This window comes from Haemaphysalis longicornis, unplaced genomic scaffold (assembly GCF_048455015.1).
Source record: "Haemaphysalis longicornis isolate Haplotype H1 unplaced genomic scaffold, Haemaphysalis longicornis Haplotype H1 scaffold_2, whole genome shotgun sequence".
NCBI classification, from domain to species: domain Eukaryota; kingdom Metazoa; phylum Arthropoda; class Arachnida; order Ixodida; family Ixodidae; genus Haemaphysalis; species Haemaphysalis longicornis.
The window spans coordinates 228420545-228442575 of NW_027526295.1; positions in this window are offsets into that span (position 1 = coordinate 228420545).

Sequence of the window (22031 nt, forward strand, 5' to 3'; positions counted from 1 at the left end):
GTCCGTATAAGGATGGCCCAGCCGCTCACTTCTTCAGTGGTCAGGGAAGCACCGGCAGGGAAGCTTTTGGAGGTTGTCGCGTTTCTTCTTTTTTTTTTTTTTTGGGGGGGGGGGGGTGCTTTAAAAACGAAAACATTGAAAGTGCATCCATGTTGGTTCGCATCCTGCGGGTTTCTCAGGCGGCCATTCCTGAAACGCTTCGAACCGATGCGGGCTGCCCTGAGTTAGAAATGGGGTAGTAAGGGGGGGGGGGGGGGGGAGGGCACTCCGCGCTATAGCTATACGCTAAGGATCCTCTGCAACGCAGAGGAAACCTGCAAAAAAAAAAAACACTTCATTAAGTAAATTGCATACCTGACATTTTTTAACAGCGGAGCTGTTGTAGCTGGCCGTAATGTAGCGCGTAACGCGTGTGGCGTTTAACGCCTTAAACATTGCCAATATATTGCCAATAAATTGTCAATTAATAATTAAATTACCAATACATTGCCTAGCGCTGGTGAGCGCGTGCCTTTCGGCGACCGCCGAGCGTCCCCAGCTCACGCGAACGCTTTAGCAAAAAAAAAAAAAAAAACTGCGAAAACCTTAAAGAGCGAGAAAATGCCGAGCGCTCGTGAGCGCGTGCTTCGCGGCGACCGCTGAGCGTCCCCTGCTCGCACCCTGGACAACAAAACTGGGTGCGCACTACCGCTTAGAAAATTCCGCTCGAAAAATGTGATCTTGAGAAAATAGGCTACGGTCGAACAGCAGGCTACGAGCGGTGAATGACCGATAGACGGGTTACTACGTACGTTGATGCGCTACTCATTGCGCTACGTGAAGGTTGCAGTTCTCCCAGATCCCTTATTTCCTCTAACGTTTGGCAAATGAAAGAATGCGTAGAACTTCCATAAAACGCCAGCGAACGTACAGAATAAAAAGAAAACACGGGCGCGCAAAGCACGAACGGCAGACTCAAAACTCATCCCACACGATAAAGTACGAACTGACCGATGCAATGCGCCTTAACTACCAGCAGGCAGGAGTGCTCGGTGGCAAATACTGGGCTAGAAAATAGCTCACTCTGGGACCTTTTTAGCCCTGCAAATATTATTCGTTTCGTGACTATGCATGAGATCTAGCTATAATATTACTGCGCGAAGGGATGTCAACACCCGCAAGCGACTTCACGCAGGGCTCGAATCATGCTTCCGTTGAGAATTAAAAAAGGATGTGTACGCTATTTCTGTGGTCGACCTCGTATCATCTTTGTGCATAGCAAGTTGCACGACAGTATTTAAGCATCTAGTACAGCGATAAATGCCGACGGGCTCGTCGCTAACCCCTGGCTATCATGTATATTGCGGTATCCGGAGATCCGGGAATCCCCCAACATGGCGAAAGCGCACGCCGTTCCCGCAAGAGGGCGGCAGTTTTTGCATAAGGTCTATAGGTACCTTACTGCTCTCCTTATGGAGGACTATGGTAGCTGGGCACATTTTGTAGATATCATCTGGTATTCTTTGTAATGCTCGTCTACACCCTGATTCCGCAATGCCTGCATAACTGGCGAGGTTTCGACCGAGTCAAATGGTTTGTCATAATCTATGAAGGTTATATATAGGGGTTGAGTATACGCCGCGCATTTCTCTATCACCCGATGGATCGCGTAAATATGATCTATTCTTAAATAGCTTTTACGAAACCCTGCTTGTTCTATAGTATGGCTGAAATGTAAGGTGGCAAAATTTCTGGTATAGAGGTTACCTTTGTAATTTTTTGTGCAGCGGTGGCGTATACGTAAAGCATCCGACTCACTTGCAGAAAATGCCATGGTTCGAATCCCGGTGCGGCGTGAATCCCACCGGATCAAAAAATACGCGTGTTGATGGAATTCCAGAAGCAGGCTTGGGGTGCGGCCTGATAGCCTGAAGCAGGCTTGGGGTGCTGCCTGAAGCAGGCTTGGGTGCGTCCTGAAGCAGGCTTGGGGTGCGACCATTGCCGGTAGCGCACTCCCTCACCAGAGGAGAATGGGCTACCCTGGTGTAGTAATGGCCACTACCGCTCACGACTGTGCCAATTAACTCTACTGCTCACGAATATATTAAATATTTGTCTTCTCCTCTCTCTCTTCATGAAATCTCTACATGTCCCATTACGAGGAACGGCGGCTAGTTGTGACCGAAAGATGCCCATACAAATATCCCATCGAGAACGCACCCACACCCCTGAAACAAAACGAAATATAAGGGGCGTGTGCCCCGTTGGCACGCAATGCCTGGACAAGCGAAGATCCCCGCGAAGTAGCGGTCGCCACAACGACAGCAGCTGCCTATAACGGTAGGGCTTACTTGCTGAGCGAGAGACGGCTGCTCGGCAGCCGCTTTCTTCGACAACACCTCTGGTTAAACCGGTTTTACATGGTTAAATAGGTTTTGGATATAGATATATCTCAGGTTCTAATTCCAGAAAGGTAGTTAAGTCGCTTGCGAAGTAATCGCACTAAAAGACGAAGAAAAACAGTTCACCCGTAAGACTACAATGCTTTCGAATTACTGCATGTGAGCGGTCTTAAGTTTATTCAGGTGACCTTCCTTCCCAGAGGAAATGAAGTTTTCTAACTGAGGACAGAGAGCACGAAGATTATAACTAAGCTCCATACCCTTGTGAGCGGCGCCATGCGAAGCGAGGCTTTCTCGCAATATTTAACTGCTTTTCGATTCACTTTATTTGTTTACTGTCCGGTTAACAATACGCAGCGGGAGTAGTCTACCTTGAGTTTTTCCCAACCGTCCAAACCACTTCCGCTCACTGACTGGCGTCACCGATAAGTATTAATCACGAAAAATAATTACAGATTCTCCTACATAACTCTTGATGGCGATATCAGCGGCAGCAGTTCAGGCGGTTGAATAAAAACCAAGACCGACCGTTCTCACCGCGTGAATTGTAAAGGGGTCGTGTAGTGTAGCTACAGCTATTATGAAAGGCCAGCCACGGACACACACACAAAAAAGAAAGCTTGGGGATACTCGAACCTGTGATTATAACAACCGTAAGCAGAGGTGTAACCTCTACACCAAACCCAACGGCGGGAAATGGCATCTCATCAACGGAATTTCATTCCGTCTGAACGGAACTTTCCGCAACCCTTATCATTCCGTCTCGACGGGACCACAGACAACGCGCGAGACAGCGTTTATCCGCGGTCATCGGTGCATCGCGGCTCGCTCAACGGGTAAATAGAAAGTAAAGGAAAGGCACAACGGCTGCGCCATGCGGATAACATTCTTCATCAAAACAAAACAAAACAAAACAAAAGCTCTGCTAAGGCGAGCGTTCCAAGTGAGGCGAGGCACATAGCTCTTGTTACGCGAGGTGACGTACTGTTGCGCTGCGGGGCGATCGCTTTAGAACAATCTATTTTCATCCAACGAGCGAACAAACAACAGTGCCGGCACGAAATACAGATGCATAAATAAGAACAAGGCGCAGCCTCCACATGACATAGCTAAAATTTAATACTCGCCCTTGGGAGATGGAAAATTGAAGGAAAAGGCCCGTCGCTCCATCGTGGTGCTGCTGCTACAAGGCGCCCATTTGCAAAACTCCACATTTCAAAATTGCAGGAACGCAACAAAACGACGTCGGCCGGGCGCTGTATTGACGACTCAGTAAATTCTTGTTGAACTTCTAAAAAAATTACCCATATTTCACTGCATTTTATGTGCATTAATAGTCGAGTATTCTTTACGATTTCACGCCTGTTATTGATCAAGACGAGGAAATAACAAAAATATGTGTTTTTTCGGTTAATATGTTTCTGTTCCCTTACCATCAGAGAAAATTTCTGCAGGGCAACAGACATTGTATGCAAAGACTCTGCAAATTTACACAATCTTTTTACATTGTATAAAAATCCATGCAGTGACAAAAAGCCCTGGAGTGTCTTAGCTGGCCTCGGGACCTTACCCGAGACTGAATGCTGCCTACGTTGTTAAGGCCCATTCTGCCAAACCTTTTTTTTTTTTTTTTCCAATCGGTGAGCGAAATATAACCAGCAGCGGCTAGTTGTTGCTTTTAGAGGAAGTTTTTTAAACTGAATCGATTCCGTGCAGTGCGCTGCGTGCTGTACTTGTTCACGCCCAGACGAGCCGCGACAACAGCGGCACCAGCGTACCGCCTCGCATCCACCGTAGCGCCACTCGCGCTCTCGAAGAGTCGACCTGCCGTGTTCGTGCAGGGCGCAGCACAGCTAGCTTCCGTGCGCCTTCCCGATCAGACCGGCAGCTACAACAGTGAATCGTCTCGCTTCGGGCGTTCTCGCTTATTTCGCACTCGTAGAGCCGGCCGGCCACAAGATTGCAATGCGCCGCTCAGCTGCTGCACTCGTTCGCGCGTCCGACGTAGACGCACCGACCAGCCGCGCCAAGAACGTATCGTCTCGCGTAGGCCGTCCTCGCGTCTCGGGTGCTCGTAGAGTGGACCCAACCAAGCGCCTGTGGCGGTGGCCGCGCCACGACGAAATCAGCCGTTCTGCAATTGCCGTACTCGCTCGCCGACGGTGTGTCGGTTCGTGTCGACCGGCGGACGGCCGGGGCATTCTTCGAGTATGCCCTTTTAAGTGCGAATGCACTTTATAAGCGACCCCAAACCATCCACCGCCGGCGGCGTTGGCGTCCGCAGTGCTCCTCTATATTTGAAAAAGAAACAGCATCCGGCGCCAGGTTTCGATCCGAGGACTTTGCGGCCGCAGCGCGACGCGCTACCGACCAAGCCACGGACGCGACGGTGATATCAGTGTTAGACGCGCCTTATATCTTTAACGCATTCAAACTACGTCGTCAGCGGCGTGCGTTGGCGACTCAGCGGCGTTATAGCGGCTTGATAACTGCGTGGTGTACACGTGATACTACAAACCCGATGGAAGAGATGGAAGAGAAGGCGGCGAGGCGGTGGGCTGCGGGGGCCGAGCGCAAGCGCCGCAAGCGGGCCGACAACCGTGCATTCGCACTTTCACATTCTCCCCCTCGGGGAAATGCGGGGGAATTTTTGTCTGGGCAACCCTGAACTTCTTCATCTTCTCGCATCTCGGAAAGGCGTGAGAGCAATTATTCGTGCAAGGTGCACAAATTACGCTGCTCGCTCGCGTGGCGCCGTACGTGAGCAAGCCGTGGCTATGGAGACGACGGCAGGATGGTAGGTAGCCTTGACTGTAACATGACATCCAGAAAATCACCGCCGTGGCAACCAGTTGTGCCGACGCTCCGATAGGCGCAGTCTTGGCTGAAGTGTCATGTTTTCGAAAGGTTGTAACAAAAGTACTGCAGGTGTGTGGAGTTTAAAATTGGGTCACAAGAGTCTTCAGAGGACTATACTACACGTTGATAAAGAATTCGGGGAGGTAAATTTTCGTTGCAGTTGGCCTTTAAAGGTACACTGAAGTGAATTTGTCAAACTTCTGTCTTTGTCTGCATTGCCTAGAGCGGTTCAAATAAACACACTTTTCATCACTTATCCAGACGATAACGCAGGATTTCATTTATAAAGCCTGAACAAAAAAAATACCATGCGATATTTACAGGGGCCGCAGCAGTTACCAGCAATTACGCCTACTCGAGATTCGATGCGATTGGACGATATTTAAGGTTTGAATTCAAACCCGTGTCGGTTTCGGTTCTGTGAAGCATCATACTTGGCATCAGACGTTATGGTTGGCTGGGCATTCTCGATATGCCAGCAATGGGCATACCGCGCTTATGTCATGTTATCGGCTGTGGAATGCGTCAGATAAGCCTACCAGCACCGCTTAGAATCGTAACTTTTACTAGGCGAGGAGCGCGCAGTGGAAGAACACCCTCCGCGTCACTGGCTACGCTCGAATGCGATGTGCTTTGCCCCCACCTTTAGAGCTTGTCTGGCTCGTGCCTGTACCGTAAGAGGATGTGTGCGCACCAGGCCAGGGGTTGCCTGATTCGGTACCATGTCCGCAAGCAGTCGGTGCTTATGGCAACACGACGCAAACGAGAACTCGACCGCACGTCAGTGTCAGTCTACACGCGTTTCGCAAACTCTCTCGTGGAGCAATCAACGTTACTGCGCAAAAATGGCGCATTCAGTATAGAAAACATTAACGAAGTTCAAAACAATCAACTAAGAAAAAAAATGCATGCGCTCTCGGGTATTCGTACTTGCCAGTAGTCATTGCTGCCACCAGTGCGCGAGACAACTCGGCTATGGCCACAGCGCTTTCAGAAACAGAAATATAAAGTATATATCGTATGGACTGTTTATTTTTTTTATGGTTTCAGCATGCCCAGCAGCTTAGATGAGCATTTTTTGACTAACGCTTGGGCAGTACGCGTCCGCCAAAATCCCGCAAATATCTTATCCATAGCCACGGCATTACTTAGAAAAGCGATCGCAAATGTGCGGGCGTGCAGCTGACTATTGTCCATATTCACACAGATCAAAACGGGCTTCCCGCACATTGGTTTTACGCTTTGAATAATTGTTTCGGTTTATTTTAATTCATTAGTACCTATATTACGTTGGCCATCTCTTCTCCCGCCTGTAGTTGGCCTTAGGTTTTCGAATAGAGCACCATGCAGTCAGCGAAGCGTCACATTTGCGCTAGTGGTGAGCTCTTTTGACTTCATAGACTTTACTAAGCTTGACTAACTAATGGAAGGCACATTCTTCCAGGCACACATCGTGTCATGTCTTCGTTTCAACCGAGCGAATGAACTGTGATGGCCTTACTTCGGCCGGGGGACTGACTCTGTTGGAGGGTCGACGAGGCGCTCAGTAGCACAGTCAAGCCTAGCCACGTCAAGTGAGCTGCATAGGGGAACATCATAAGAAATCGGCAAGGGGGATCCAGGGAGGACTACAGCACTTTCAAATTGATTTTTCTACTAAATAAAGTCCGGTTAACGCACCCAGAATGGTAGAAACATGGCCTAGGGACTCCACACTGCAATTTACGCAAGTAATTTCACAACGTTCACAAATCACTTCAGGGTCACTTTAACGCATGCCAACTGTTAATCGTTCTAATAGTGGCAGTTAAGCAAGAGGAAGGCAGGGAGGTAAAGGGAGAGAGAGAGTGAGAAATAGGGAGACAAAGGGAGAGCGATATATACACATTTTTCTCGATTCGAAAACGTCGGGGAAGAAGGTGTGGGCAGCCTCTCAAGCCTAGGAGGCCATAAGTTTGCACTATTGTGTGGGCCCAGCTCACTAGGTCTTGTTGAAACTGCGGCACAAAGCAAAGCTGAGCGGCATCCAATTGATTGGTTAAAAAGTTGGGGAGGAAGCTATAGACACTGGAGTGCAGACGAGTGGATGCGTTGTGAAGATAAGTATTCCATGTCGGGAAGTTGTACTGGAAGGTGGAAGGGCAAACAAGAGAGGGGATAGTGTGGTTACAGAACATGCCGGTCTTGAGCCTGCATCAGACGTGATCTTGTTGGTGGGTGAGAAAGAGATAAGGAAGGAAATGGGACCTTTGTGTTAGGGCAATGCGCGAGGGTAACGCTGTAAGTCGAGTAGAGAAGGGAGGTTGTGGGGGCGACGGTAGCCGAGCCACCCAGAGATTCTTCAGTTGACGAAGAGACTGCCTGGAAGTGTCGCTCTTGAGCGACCGCGATGGCTGCTTCGTTCCCTCCAAGGCCTGAGTGGTGCGGGTCCAGACAATTGGTATGTAGTTATATTATGGTATATGAGAAGCGCGAAACCCTGAACATTAAAAATTTGTGTGGACCCGAGGGGATTTCTTAGAACACTGCGCCAGAAAACCTCAAAATCTTGTTATGTCCACCTTCAGTTGCTTTCCGCCATGGCGAGGGCGACAATATACGTGTCCAGTTGTTTGAACAAGGTTGCCTGTGGGATACATTGGGCTGTATACATACAAATTTGGGCCTTGATCCTAAATTCAAGTTTAATGGCGCCCTGAGGCAGAGGGTAAGCTGCTTACTGATGTATGGGTACGAGCTAGTTGGTACTCCATTATAACTCGTCAAGGGCAATAAAGAAAAAAACAGGATGAGGGCGCTGGTCCTTGTCTCTCTCGCCCGGTGTTTTCTTTACTGCGCTTAACGCATTTATAATGCTTACTGATATTTTGGAATATTTATCAAGCCTGGAACTCCAAAAATTAAAATTCTGAGTTGTGTAAACACGTACTCAACTTGTCCAAGGTTGCCTTGGAAAGAGTGCGGTGCTTTCAGAAAATGCCATAAAGAGCAACGACGCGTAACATGATAAAGTACAAAAGAAATGAAAGGTCTGATCCTGAACCCTGGCCTCTTTATTAAGACACTCGACCCGCGGAGCACACTCTCCATGATCCCCAAAACACCAATGGGTTCAGATGACAAATCCGCAAGCAAGTTCCTAGGCTGCTACAGACTCATGTTTGTGCAGTGATGCTTCAGGTGTTGAGAAATTTCCGGGCAAAAAAAAAAAAAGAAAAACAGGTCTTAGCCCTGAAGTGCACAGCACTGCTGTCCTTCAGCGTTGTATACAAGTTTGCAGCAAGATGAAACGCCTAGAAAAAACATTATCGTGATATTAAAGCCCCAAGAAGCGTCATTGAGTTCCTAGCTGAGTGAAAAACAATTTTTTTTCTGTAAACGGTGATTTTTTAAACGAATATTTGTTTTGTAATTGCTATGGGGTTTGTATTTGACTTCCGCGTGCTATGATTAAATTACAAGGGGCAACTGACTTAGCAGCTGAATAAAAAAGAATTGATTTGGGTTAGAAATGTCGAAGAAAATAAAAAAACATTCGAAGGTCTCCGAATTGAAGCTTCTGGTGAACATACATTGAGGCAAATATTCATGCTTCTGGTTTAATTATTTCAAGATTTCACGTTAATAACCTTGAATAATTTTTATGACCGATTTACGATCCGTAGGATTCGGATTCATGTGTACTCCTAATCTATAGCCCGGCTTCGTCGCACAAAAATGCGCAGACGTTCGTTTTATTGAGTAATTAGGGCCGCGGTTTTTATTATGTGTTAATTTAGTTACTCTTTTTCTCTTTTTCTGCTAACCCCATACTCAGCATTAATTCCTCAATATCTAATGATTGTAATGCATGCTGTGGTTGCTAACTGCCGATCAGTGCAGGAAATGTTTTGAAGTTGCTGAAAAAGTCTTCCTCCCAGAACTTCAGTGGGAGTAGAATGATGTTACGAGAGCGCCTCCGTATATATCTACATATACTGCCTACTAATACATCTCTTGCTAGATGGAAAAGTTCTAGGATATAACTTATTGTTAAGTCAGGCAACAGTACAGATCAAACGAACTAACGGCCGATTTCAATCCTATCATTTGTGCCACGTCCAAAATATTTCACTCCGCGTTACAGACAGGATTACGTTCGTGCGTGAAATATCTGTTGTTACCAGATCAGCATGGCTTCATTACTTGGCGTTGAACAACTAATCTTACCTGCTTTACGACGCATTCATCAAAAACAGCTACAGACCGAGGCCAGATTCATGCAGTGTACTCTGATCTAAGTAAGGCTTTTTACCTTGTCACTCATCTACTGTTGCTCCAAAGACTGTTGCTCTATGGCATCGCGCCTTTAGTTGCCTTACTAGGCAGCTACCTTCTAGACAGGCGCTGTTATGTTAGTGTAAATTGCCAAACATCTGTCGACCACAGTCCAACCAGGGGTGTGCCTCAGGGGTCCGTGTTGGGCCCTTTTCTCTTGTTTCTTCTCATTATTAAAGCATCTACCTCTATTAACAGCAAATTTTTTTTTGCTTGCTGACGATACAAAGATTTACAAAATATTTAATTCATTACAGCACTGCCTCCCCCTTCAACATGACCTCTTATTTTTCGCTAGCAGGTGTGCTGAGCAGGGATTAATTCTCAACCCGTCAAAGACCAAAGTTGTCACCTTCAGCCGGAAAACACCACATCCCTTATAATTTTATTAGGCTCTTAATAATACTCTTACTTCAATACTTCCCGGGGTTATAGACCTTGGAGTACTCTTCAACAGTTTGGTCGGTTTCACTCCCCGCATATGGCAGATATTCGGTCCGGCACTCCACTGTCTGGGTGTGGTGTGCAGGTTTACGAGAGATTTCACTTCTCGTGTTCCTTTTGAAAGCCTTATTCATCAGTTTCCCTCCACAATGAGAATACTCATCCATCGCTTGGAATGAACCTGCAAGTCCCTCCTTCGGTTTCTTGAAAGGGTACGCATAAAATTCCTATCAATATATAAACACCAGCTAAGACGCAGTCATGTTTCTCCCTCTACTGAACATCAGCTACCTAAGCTTATTCCTTTTAAGTTGTAGGCGCGATCGAGCTGATATTCTTTTTAGTTGCAGAGCATCTGATTCACTCGCCTTGTCCCTCCGGCGTCGTCGTCATTGTCGTCGTCGTCGTCGTCGGCGGCGTTGTCCACCCCTCCCCCACTCTCCTCGCCGCGCCAGCTGCGCTCTCCGCCGCTCACCCCTCTCCTCTCCGATAGCGAACACTCTCTCGCGAGGGGCATTGGATTGGATTGGATTGACTTGGCTTGGCTTGGTTTGGATTGTATTTGGATTGGATTGGATTAAAGTGGATTGTGTTGGATTGTGTTGCGTCATAGCCCCGGCTCGTTGCGTCATAGCCGCGGCAGACGCGCTGGGGCCGGCGCATGGGCAGTACTCTCTCTTCCGCGGTTTCCTCTCCTTCGGGCGCGCTGCGCATATAACCGGTGTGCCGTTCTTCGGCGAAGCAACATCCACGCTTGGCTCAAACACCTGGAGTCCACGCCGCTTTACAAGTACGCCAACGTCGTCATCCACTGGGACCGGCTTACGCAGTCCCCTCAACGTTATGCGCGCTATAAAACGCGGTCCCTTCGCCGCTCCGCCTATGCGTCGCATCTACACAGGGGTTCCCGCGAGGGGAGGGGGGAGTTTTTTATGCGAAAGCGACTACACGGAGCCATTTTCTGCGAGGAACTTCTGTCCCATCTTATGCACCGAGTTCACCAGAAGTGCACGTGGTCGCGCTATTCATTCCATAATAGTACAACTACCCTAATCACCAGCAAAACGAGTGAAGAAGACCACAATGCTCGAGCGAGCGCTTGGCGCCAGGAACTCTGGGTTGGTGCTCCAGGTTGCAGCTATTAAACGAAGTCTTCAGCCATGCTCTTTCGAAGCCCCAAGGGTCATTCGTGACATCTTGTGGTGGAGGAGCGTTGTACGTATTTTTATTGCTGAGTACCCGCTCACGGCCCCGTATGCCCAGCCCGATACCAGGCCCGAGTCGGCGAGCCTTCTTTGAAGAGACCGGTGGGCGCACCAGCCGACTCCTCCTGGGCCACGCACCGGAGTTCGTGCAAATGTCCGCGGATACGAAAAGTACACATGCGAGGCATACAGTTGGCGTGGCGTCGCAGTCGCACCAAACTGAACGTCGAAGATTGGATTGAGCAGTACGAGCGAGTGGCTCGCCACAGCTGCTGGACGGCGGAACAGTCCCGCAAGAGCTTGAACTTTTCTTTGGGGGGTACGGCTCGTACTTGGTTTGTCACCCATGAGGCGCGCCTTACATCATGGGACTCTTGCAAGGAGGATCTCCGCCGATCTTTCGCCAACCGCTTGCGACGCCAAAAAGGTGAAGATATCTGGAATAGCCGCACCCAAGGGCCGAACGAAAGCGTCACAAGGTTCGTTGAAGATGTTCTGCGGTTGAGCGAACGAGCGGATCCGGTGTCCAAGGAGGAAAGCAAGGTACCTATCCTTATGATAGGCGTAAGGAACCTACTTGGTGGGCTTGTTCGGAAGCCGCCAACGAGTGTTGACCAGTTTGTGCCTTAAGCGAAACGCATTGAGCAAATGCTAACAGCGAGAAGTGACCATTACCACCGGTTAGCGGCTGCCCCAGAGTTTATGCAGCTATGACGTCACGACTTCACATGGAAGGCGCTGATCAGGGTTGCCTCTGCGAAATTATCCTTGAGATACTCCAGGAGGAACTGCGAAAATTTGTTCACACGCAGTAAGTGAAATGCCATGCCGCCGACGTCAACCACGACACCACAATGATGCTAAAACTCATCTTTGTGTCCGTCAATGATCACTTACAACAGCTGTGCCATTCAAGTCTTTCGAATGAGTGCAAGCTTCCTTGATTTTTTTTCTTTTCTATGTTCAAAGCCTGTTTTGAACACGCTTTGACGGACAAGTTGCGGCAGATAGGATCCGGCAGTGCTGTTCGGTAGTGGAGAATTTAGGTTTTCGTGCATGGTTCAAGGAAGTCATGAAAATACAAACATTGCGGCTAACAGGGTTCACGAAAAAAAATAAAGCAGGAGTGATGACATTCCGAGAGTTCGTGTGCGCGACAACGTCCATGCGGGGCGAGACAGAACTGAAAACTTTGGGCTCATTGGGTATAGCGGGCAACAGCTCTTCACTCTGAATTTTCTGGCGAGAATATACATCAGTCAAAGGAACGAAAGCGCTGTAAATGTCACGCGTGTCTCCAACGAGTCGCCCATTTGATTCCTCGATTCTGTCCAACTGAACTGTCGAGGCTGGCCGCCGTCGCGCTAACCACAGGAACGGAAACTGACAAGTGCGCCAACTCGACCGTAATGAAAAACATCCTCAGGGCATGTTCCGACAGCGTACGTTTCTAAATAGAGGGGATATTGGAGTGGCTGCTGCTGCCGGACGATCAAAGTTTTTTGGACGAGTTCATGCGCACAATGCTTTGTGATTTAGAATAGTTTGGGGGCAAAAAAAGCGTTTGACCTCTCTTCCAGAAAGCCGGCGAGTTCATAAAATGCAAAAATGAACCATCCGACTTATCTGGGTAGAAATGAAGAAAAAAATCTAGCACGCACAAAAAACGAGACAAAGAGTTCTTGTAATGGTGCACATAACATTTAATCATTATTTCCTAACCTCAAGAATTATTACGCGCCAAATGTTGTTAAGGAGCAGTTTTCTGAAGACGATACCCTTCCTTGGGCTTTTGTTTGTTTGTTATGTCTGTCTGTCTGTATGTCTGTCTGTCTGTCTGTCTGTCGGTCTGTCTGTCTGTCTATGACTCGATTCAGCAACCAGGCCAAAAGTGAAACAGAAGCTGCGCAATTGTCTTGTATAACCACAGCCAGACTTAAATGTCTAAGTCCAGTGTCAATGTTCATACTTGTGAACGTTGTTCAACAAGAACAAGACATTACGAAAATATAAGACAGAAAATCAATACGTAAGTGATATTTGCAGTATTCTTTATTTTAAAAAAGTCATGGATGCTTTATTTTTGGGATCACAAATGAAATACTGCATCAGATGCAGAAAAAACATTCACTCCGTCACCTTCTGTTGCCCGAGCTACCATTGCTCCTGGCGGTATTTAAGAAATCAAACGGCAAAAGCAGCGAATAGTTCCACTAAATAGGTTCAACGTTCAGCTTCGAATGCTCGTGGATTAGGGCAACGTGGTTCTACAAACATTCTAGTAGGGTGCCTCGATTGCCGAGGCTGCGACCTGCGGCTGCATTGGCTGCCTGGCCACATTGGCTGTCGGGGCAACGAGGATGCCGACGCCCAAGCAAGGAAAGCCCACCTGGAGGGCACTCCAGTTTACCAAGACGATGCCCGCTCCGCCTTGGCTCGCATGGTGCAGGCGACGGACCCCGACCGTCGGGTTGCGCCGCGACCATTGCCTGCTCGCATCGGCAGGGACGGTGGCTGCCTGCTGCTCCGCATGCAGCTCGACTGCTGCAATGTGGCGTAGCGCCTGCACCGATACGGGTGTAAGGACTCCCCTACAAGGGTGGACTGTACGGAAACAGACGCAGGAGCACCTACTCTGCTTCTGCTCCCTCCACGCAGTGCCGAGAGAGAGCGCCACCGAGCGCTCCAGCGTCGAGGCCTTTCTAACGCGGGCATGGAGGAACTTTGTTCCCGAAGGGGCCTGCGGCAACCCAACGGGCTTGTTGCTCAAGTTCACTGTATTGCTCAAGTTCACTGTATAATTTTTTATTATTTGTGGCCATGAACGTCCCCTAGCTGACATGTAAAATATGTCATATAAGAGTTTTGAGGGCGTCGCATTTAAGTCCGGTAACAAACATCCGCTTGTTTCTAAAGTTCTCGTTAGCTGGATCTGGCTCATTAAAAAAAAGTGCCTCAAAAGCACTCGTACGCTTGCCGCACTGCGCACTACGAGCTTGTACAAAAGACTATAGCACGAAATACTGTTTACAGACGCTCAATTCGAACGTCCAGTTTCCTAACGCTGATCATAATTTTCTGCGCTCGGCTCTTACATTTCGCATCCTTTTTCTCTCTTACACATGACCCGTTCCATAGGCTTTTCAACGCAACTGGCAAATGAAATGGTTTGGTGTGTAGTTTAGACCAAGGTAGATTTTCCGGGCTTCGTTTTCTATCGGAAGAGGAAGGCTGGGAGGGAAGCTTTAGTGAACAGCGTGTCTGTCTTTGTAGAGGGGGTTGAAGAAGGTCGGGATGGACCGCGCACCGTTTCTCTCCTTCACCTTCAGTCTGAACTGCGAGAACTACGGAAGAAATTAAACACTGACTACTGGTTTATCCCAGCGATTTCCACCGCAGAGAAGGCGGACTGTGCCAACGAGCTTGAAGTTTCCTTAATCCGTTCGCCCCACTTTGTGAATAAAACAACACTTTCTGCTTACTTCGGGATTTATGTGCGCACGTAGACGAAGTCGAATACTAAATCGCTAATTAGAAGAAGACTTTAACAATCCCCTTAGTATTGATCATTTCTCACGTTAAAAAATTCTTCAGAAATTCAGGGAATTATCTACTAATGCGTAGCATTCTTATGCCACGTGTCTTGAGTGTGAGTTTTCTCTATCCAAATTTTTTTTCTTATGTCCATTTGCGTTATTACAACGATTACATTTGAAACTTTCGCGAAATCGGCATTATTGTGGAAATGCAGGGTGCTACAAGGTCCGCTGTTTCCGTAATTATTTCATATTTTTCTTATTTTTTAGTTTTTCAACATTTCGTTCGACCAATTACGTTCGTTTACGCTATTGTAACGATTACAGGTGGAACTTTCCCGAAATCTGCATTATTGTGGTAATGTCATGCTTTATATGTTTTGACATTTTCCGTAATTTTAAAAATATTTTTCTTATATTTTTTTTGTTTTTCAACATTTCGTTCGTGCAGTTATACTCATTTACGTTATTACAATGATTACATTTAGTACTTTCGCGTAATCTGCAATTTTGCTGAAATGCAGGACGTTACACAGGTTCACCGTTTGCATAACTGTTTTATATTTTTCTTATTTTTTTAGTTTTTCATAATTTCGTTCCACCAATAATGTCTATCTACGCTATTATAACTACTACATGTAGAACATCCGCGAAATCTGCAGTGTTGCGGAAATTGCATGTTGTATCCGTTTTGAAATTCTCCGTATTTCTTTGTACTTTTGTTTTTTTAGTTGTTCAGAATTTCTTGCGACCAGTTACCTCTATTAAAGCCATTATACGGATTACAGATGGAACTTACACGATATCCGCATTTTTGTGGAAATGCAGGGCGTTACACGGTCCTGGCTGTGGGTGTACTCGGCAAAGAATGCTACGCATTAATATGCCCAAAAGATATCAGAACCCATAAACGGTGCTCCAAGAACTCCGGGGTGCCGCTTTGATAGAAACTTTAATCGACGATGATCAAAATACTTGCATATGTAGTTTTCCGCCGAACTAGGCAAATCCTCTGTTGTGCTTCGCTTCGCGCATACTGGTCTACTGTTGTCCGTCTACGTCTTAGTTCCGCGCACGTCGCGTACCATAATTCAGTTTCAAAAGGAGACTGAACCAGCTGGAGTCGGTTTGATTCACGTGTCGAACTTGCATAGTTATTCGTTTTGGGTGACAGGAGGCTCTGATTGGTGCGCCTCTGCCGTCTGCTTTACTCGATTCCTTAGCAGCACTTCCAACAACGACACGTGTTTCGGCGATTTCTCTTTCATTGTTACCGGCACTCGCAGCGTGAAGAAACCACCAGCCATTGAAATGCGTCTCTGAAAGATCTTTTCTCTCAAGTTCGTTCGGCTGCGGAGCTCGATTGTCCCGTTTTCCCCGCCTACATTAGGACGGCGTAACAAAGGCTGTTTGACGGCTTGTTATCCAGGAGTAGTGGCAAAAAAAGCAGTCTGTGCAAATGAAGGCTCCCTTGATAAGGGTAAGGAAATTATTGTTAAAGTAAAAGTAATAAATACCCCAATTTGTGTAAAACTGTCGTTATTTATTTCTGGTCAATAAAATTGCTGCCGCTGTGAAGAGTAAAAAAACGCAACTGAATCGTATAGGATTTAATGCGAAATCTCCGCGGAGAGGAGGAGGAAGAATAAATGTCTCTCTAAAGCAGTCAGCTCTGAGGAGGAGTCATCAATTTCAGGACCCCTCGATTGCGTCCGGCTTCTTGGGCTCTCTGCACCAGCCAAAGCTCGTCGTCAAGGTCCGACCTGTACAGTGCTCTCTCCCAGCGTTCAGCCATTGCACAAACGTCTGCAGGAATAATCATCACAGACAGCCAACAATCATCAAGAACCTTCTCAATTGATTTCATATCACGACTTGCCAAAACAATTCTCGAGCATCAACGTGCTCGAGGGTTGACCCACCGGGCAAGCTACGAGTTCAGCGTGAAGTGCCAGGTCCCTCATTGTCCTTCCACGAAACCCCTCATAATTACCGTCTATATATCCCCCTGCGCACAAACTCGAGCATACATTCTGGTTCCCATCCGGTACTCTTCGCGAAGCCGCTTCTGAAAGGCTCCGGGAACTCTCTACCATACATTGTGGGGCTGTGGTAAGAACCCCCCCCCCCCCCTACTCTCCTGCCCTTCACCTCGGCGGGAGAGCCGTATGCTAAGATTGCGCTATTTCCGCACGCTACCAGCGGTGGAACAAATTTCGTTGTAGTGTTTTGTAAGTAAAACCCATACACACTTGGAGGGTCATCCAGGAATCGGAACTTTTGAGGGGCTAATGTTCCCGCTTCACAAAACAATGAATGCAAAAGGATCGGCATTTGGACAAGTTGGTACTGGTTAAGCATTGAACGGCAGCGTAGTCGACACAGACACGAGGGAAGGAAGATGACAGGATGGCGCTGTTCTCACAACAAATTTTTGTGAAACCACAACTCACGCAAAATAATTTTTGTTTTTGGATCCGCTCGTGCGTTAATGGTTTGATATGTGTGATAACCTAGCCGTGCGTGATGATGTGCGAACACGCGGGTTCGGCCATAGTACTTATGTGTGTGTTGCGGTTTCAATAAAATTAGTTGTGAGGGCAGCGTTGTTCTGACGTCTTCTTTACGTCGTGTCTGTCTATACTATCCTGGCCTTCAAGTTGATTAACAAAACTATGACATGAAAGCGTAAATGTTACAGAACTGTGCGCGCCGTGAGAGACCTGAATGTGATGGCCCGTAGAACAGCTGCACACTGTGGCAGCGGGCTTGTGGAAGTAACTCGCACCACAAGCAGAATGAACTACAGAAGAATGACAAACGTGATGCAGTAGTAAATAACGTCCCCAGACTTTCGCCTTTAAAGGCGCAAGCAGGATAAGTACCCAGATAATTTTTTCTCGTTTTTTTGGCTGCGTAAATGTGTCAGGCGACATGCACGTTGGCAAGTATTTAAAGGTTGGCAAGTATTTAAAGGAAGAAGGAAATTATAAAAAAAGAGAGTAACGAAAGCAAGAACAGTAGGAAATTTAGGGAAAGGTTTGTGAGAAACAATGCAGACCGGCTTCTTTCAGGCCGTTTCTTCTGACTACTATGCCCCGTAAACCGTGGGCAGGAAGGGATCTGGACGTTAGTGTCGAAGACAAAATGACCGAGGTGAAGATGGTATAGGAAATTATGACTACAGATAAATTTGCACTGGGGAAGATAGTTCCAAGTAAGAACCCAACTCAATGTTTCGAAGCCGCCTTTGCGTAGTACAAGACATTTTGGTGCACAAGAATTTTCACATGACTTGATAACGTGTTAACAGATCACATAATAGATCGTAATCTCTACGACGCAAAATGAGAAGAAATGTTTAAGGTTATATTTATAAGTAGGAAGCTTATTGAAGTAAATTACGAGCGTGCTGAACCGTAAATGTTTTTATAAGCGGCGTTGAAGACAACCTCTAGGTTAAATTGGGAACAGTACCTCATCTATGGCAATGCGTCTAATAGAATGAGAACACAATGTGCCACACCACAATGTCTACTACGTGTCGACCAAAGTGACACCCTGTATTTGCGTGATAACTTCGCAATGGATCCAGACCAGTTCATGCAGATTTACTTGTTGCATATAACTTGTTGTATGTTACTTGTTATTTGTTGCATTTACTTGTTGCATTTACTTGTTACCATCGCCAGTTTTGATACTGTTTTATTAAATCTGTGGATGCTGTTTAAAGAAGTCACAAGGACAAAATGCAATTTTGGTTCATTAACACAGCTCCTTTGCCCCAATAAGAACGATGTCATTTTCTCGCAAACTTCGAGTAAATAATGAAGATATTAAAGAAAACTTGCGAACCAATGACGACACCTAAGCCACTTTCCGGTTATTGTTCTATGACGTCACAGAATCTGGCTTGTGCGATTGGCGGACGTCAGCAAAAGCCACCGCCAAGAAACGGGATTGAAGATTTCAGTAAGTCTACTATTTGCGGTTGGTCGCATCGCTGGGATTTTAACTTACCAAAATGCACTGATAACTATATTTTTAATGTTGGCTCATATTACATACGCTTGCCAACATTGCGTTACCACAGCGCGGAATTTGAATGTTGTTCAATATTTCGTACGTTTGTGAGGTTCAAAAACGTCTTTGGCTGCTGGGTTGGAGCATGGCTGAGTTAACAAAGGCTAGTTCCTTCAAATTGAGCAAGGCTGTATTTTGTCTTCATGAATCCTCGGAAACACTTGCGCCATGATTTCCCTGGGGCGCATGGCGTAAAATACAGGAACTATCGTTAGTGTGTACTAGGAAAGAGAGGGACGTAATCTGAAACTTTCTTCCGATGATCATTACAAGCATGTGAACTTTTTGTGAATGGTAGCATTTTCTGACATGGAATTTTTTCTTGATACTTTTAATATAACGCTTGTACAATAGCTCTGTGAAACCAACAATATCAATGAAAGAATGCTTCGGCTCCTATGAAGTGCCCAAATATCTCCTGGCAACCTCAGGAACACGCATACACCAACAGTGACCAGAGACTCCAGCATCGGCAACATTGGAGAGGAGGTGAACGGAAAATTTGTGAGTCCGTGCTGTCACTTTTTTTTTATATTCGGACACTGATTCATGCCTTGGATTTTAATAAACTTGTGTCGCTGCAGGTATATATGGTACAAGAGCTCGCCTGACATCCGCAAATGAACAGGACGCCAAGGCTTCGCGACATACGCAACAGTCACTTTTAATAGTGTGCACTCAGTCATTCACACAATAACTTGTTCATGTACAAGTGATCCTAGAGCAGGAGACAATGATCCAGCGAGAAACAGCACCCCGGTGTCGTCCTCTTTTCTTTTTTTAAATTTGACTGCAGGTGACAATACAAATCAAGCTATAATTGACCTCCACAAGACGAGTAAAGCAGGAATAAATTTAAATTTCATTGGGTGTTTTTATTTACTTGAAATGTTTCATTTCAGCACTATTCTGCATGTAGACGTCCCTGTAATTATTGGTGTTTATGTGTCGATTCGTATACTGGTATGTATTTACCATTAATGTATCGGCGATGCAAGGTAGGTGAAGGATTTTTAATGCTGAAACTAATACTGCGGCGCTTGCGGAGGAATTTGATATGGGCGCGGGTTCAATCTGCCCATAGCAACATTGTGGCTTTCGCTATTCATTCCTCACATAAATGAACACCAGGATTTCGTACTGCCCTTGATTAGGGTAGGGATTTCTGCCCCGTGCTGCTCTTCATTCCAGTAAGAATCATAACCGGCTCATTAGGTTCAAGATTTTTAGGGCACTGCAACAGCCTAGCTTTGGCTTAAATTAGCAGCTTTAGCAGTACAAGACCGTGTACGTCCTTCAAGCAGCTTACGTTTGGTACAGCCCCTCCTCCCTTGTACTCATAATGGTGAATGCGCAAACGCAAAAAGCAGACCTTAATAACTGGTCCTCACTCTCTTAATTACTTGTCCTCACGTTCAATAGTTTATTTCGTACGGTACTTTACATGGGGGCACTTGCTCTCACAGAGTATCTGTCGCCCCGTGTGCGTGTGGCCATGTGCCTGGCTGCCGGTATCAAAGCTCATGTACGGTGCCGAACACAGGCATAAAAAACTCAACACGTTCGCCACTTCGTATGTTTGGAGATTGAACAAAAGACCTATTCATTTGAAGTGGGAAGCATAAATACCCGACCACGAGTCCCTTTCCTTCAGACATAGTTATATATTGCTAAAACACAATTTATATACTAGCATCTACAATAAATATGTTTGCATTGCGTTGATATTAGATGAAAGGCGAAGCTAAACTGAACACAATGAGGTATTAAATACATTGTGTATAGTCACTTTGTGCCCCCCAACGAGGAGTACTTAAAAGGCAGTGATAACCATTCAGTCCTCGCAATGCATTGCGCCTCACAGTGCAAAATAAAAATAATAAAGATAGGAAAAGCGAAACGTTACGACAGCATTATTGTTTTATAGAAAAACAAAACAACACCAACAATACACAGCAAACCAGCACGTTCATACTACTTACCACAGAAACACACCACTCGCAAACAAGACCACAAAAGGTACTAGAACGCTAGTCTTATAGCCTTGACCTATCTCTATCTTATCAATAGTTAATTCTTAACACAACCCCTTACCTTACGCTGTGAATAAGAATCCCTGTTCTACTCCAACTGTACAGATGGCACCGCTTCCACATGGCGAAGTCCAGTTAGGGCGGGGTGGCTAGCGACGAGTAGCGCTTCTGCAGCGTCTCGACCGTTGGCGACCAAGGGTTATCCAGGGCTGTAGAAAGCGCAGCAATGCTCACTTGCCGCCCGTTTGGTCCTGTCCTGGAGTTGTTGAGGCTGGAACCGGTGGTGTGTAGCCACTGATGCGTCGAGTACCATGCTGGAGCGAAGGGAGGCCAAACGTCCGGTGCAGCTGAAGCGTCACCGCTGACGGGGCTGGTACAGCATATGAACTTGGGTGCTTGCCCTTTTTTGTCCCGTTCTTGCGCACGGAGGCACACCTAGTTCCGGACCCCCTGCTTTGTTTTCTCGTTCAGCTAACCACTCTACTGATTAGACACTTCCAGACTCCGCCGGCATTGTTGGCCACTTTCTTGGTCACCTTTGTTGTCGCCTTGCCATCAGGCATGCTGTGCTGATAAGGGCTAATGCTTCAACTCTGTAGGCTTTCATTTCCCGCGTGACCGCTTGACAGGCGACCGTGTCCAATATTTAAACGTAGACATAGTTATTGACAAACGTGTCCGGTTACTTGCTTTCTACTGATCCTTTCTGTTTTAGCTGATTTCGGTGCCGTATGTGCTCAAGGAGTTTATAGACTTGAGCATCATTTTACACCAGTAGTACTAAAATATTAGCAACTTCGTAAATGTCGGAGTAATACAACCGATGGAGTAATTGTAACAATGAGGGTAACCGAATGAAGAGAAATCGTGCCTATTCACACTTTTGTGTTATTATTTAGTACCTTTTTGTGCGAATTTCTTGTTGGCACCAATCCCGACAACACCAATGAGAGTTACGACCTGCCTGATTGCGACCAGCAAATCAGGCTTTCAGAAATTGTATTCTAACAAACATGCTCACTTAGGTTATTACTGACAATAATTGTGGCGGCCGTTCTTCAAATTTTCCCATTGTCACCTGTTGAGTTCGTTTCTGTTCACTCACTTTGACCACATTATTTCTCATTCAAACCGCTGTGATGTCTTAAGTGCTTGATGTGCCACGGGGTTGTA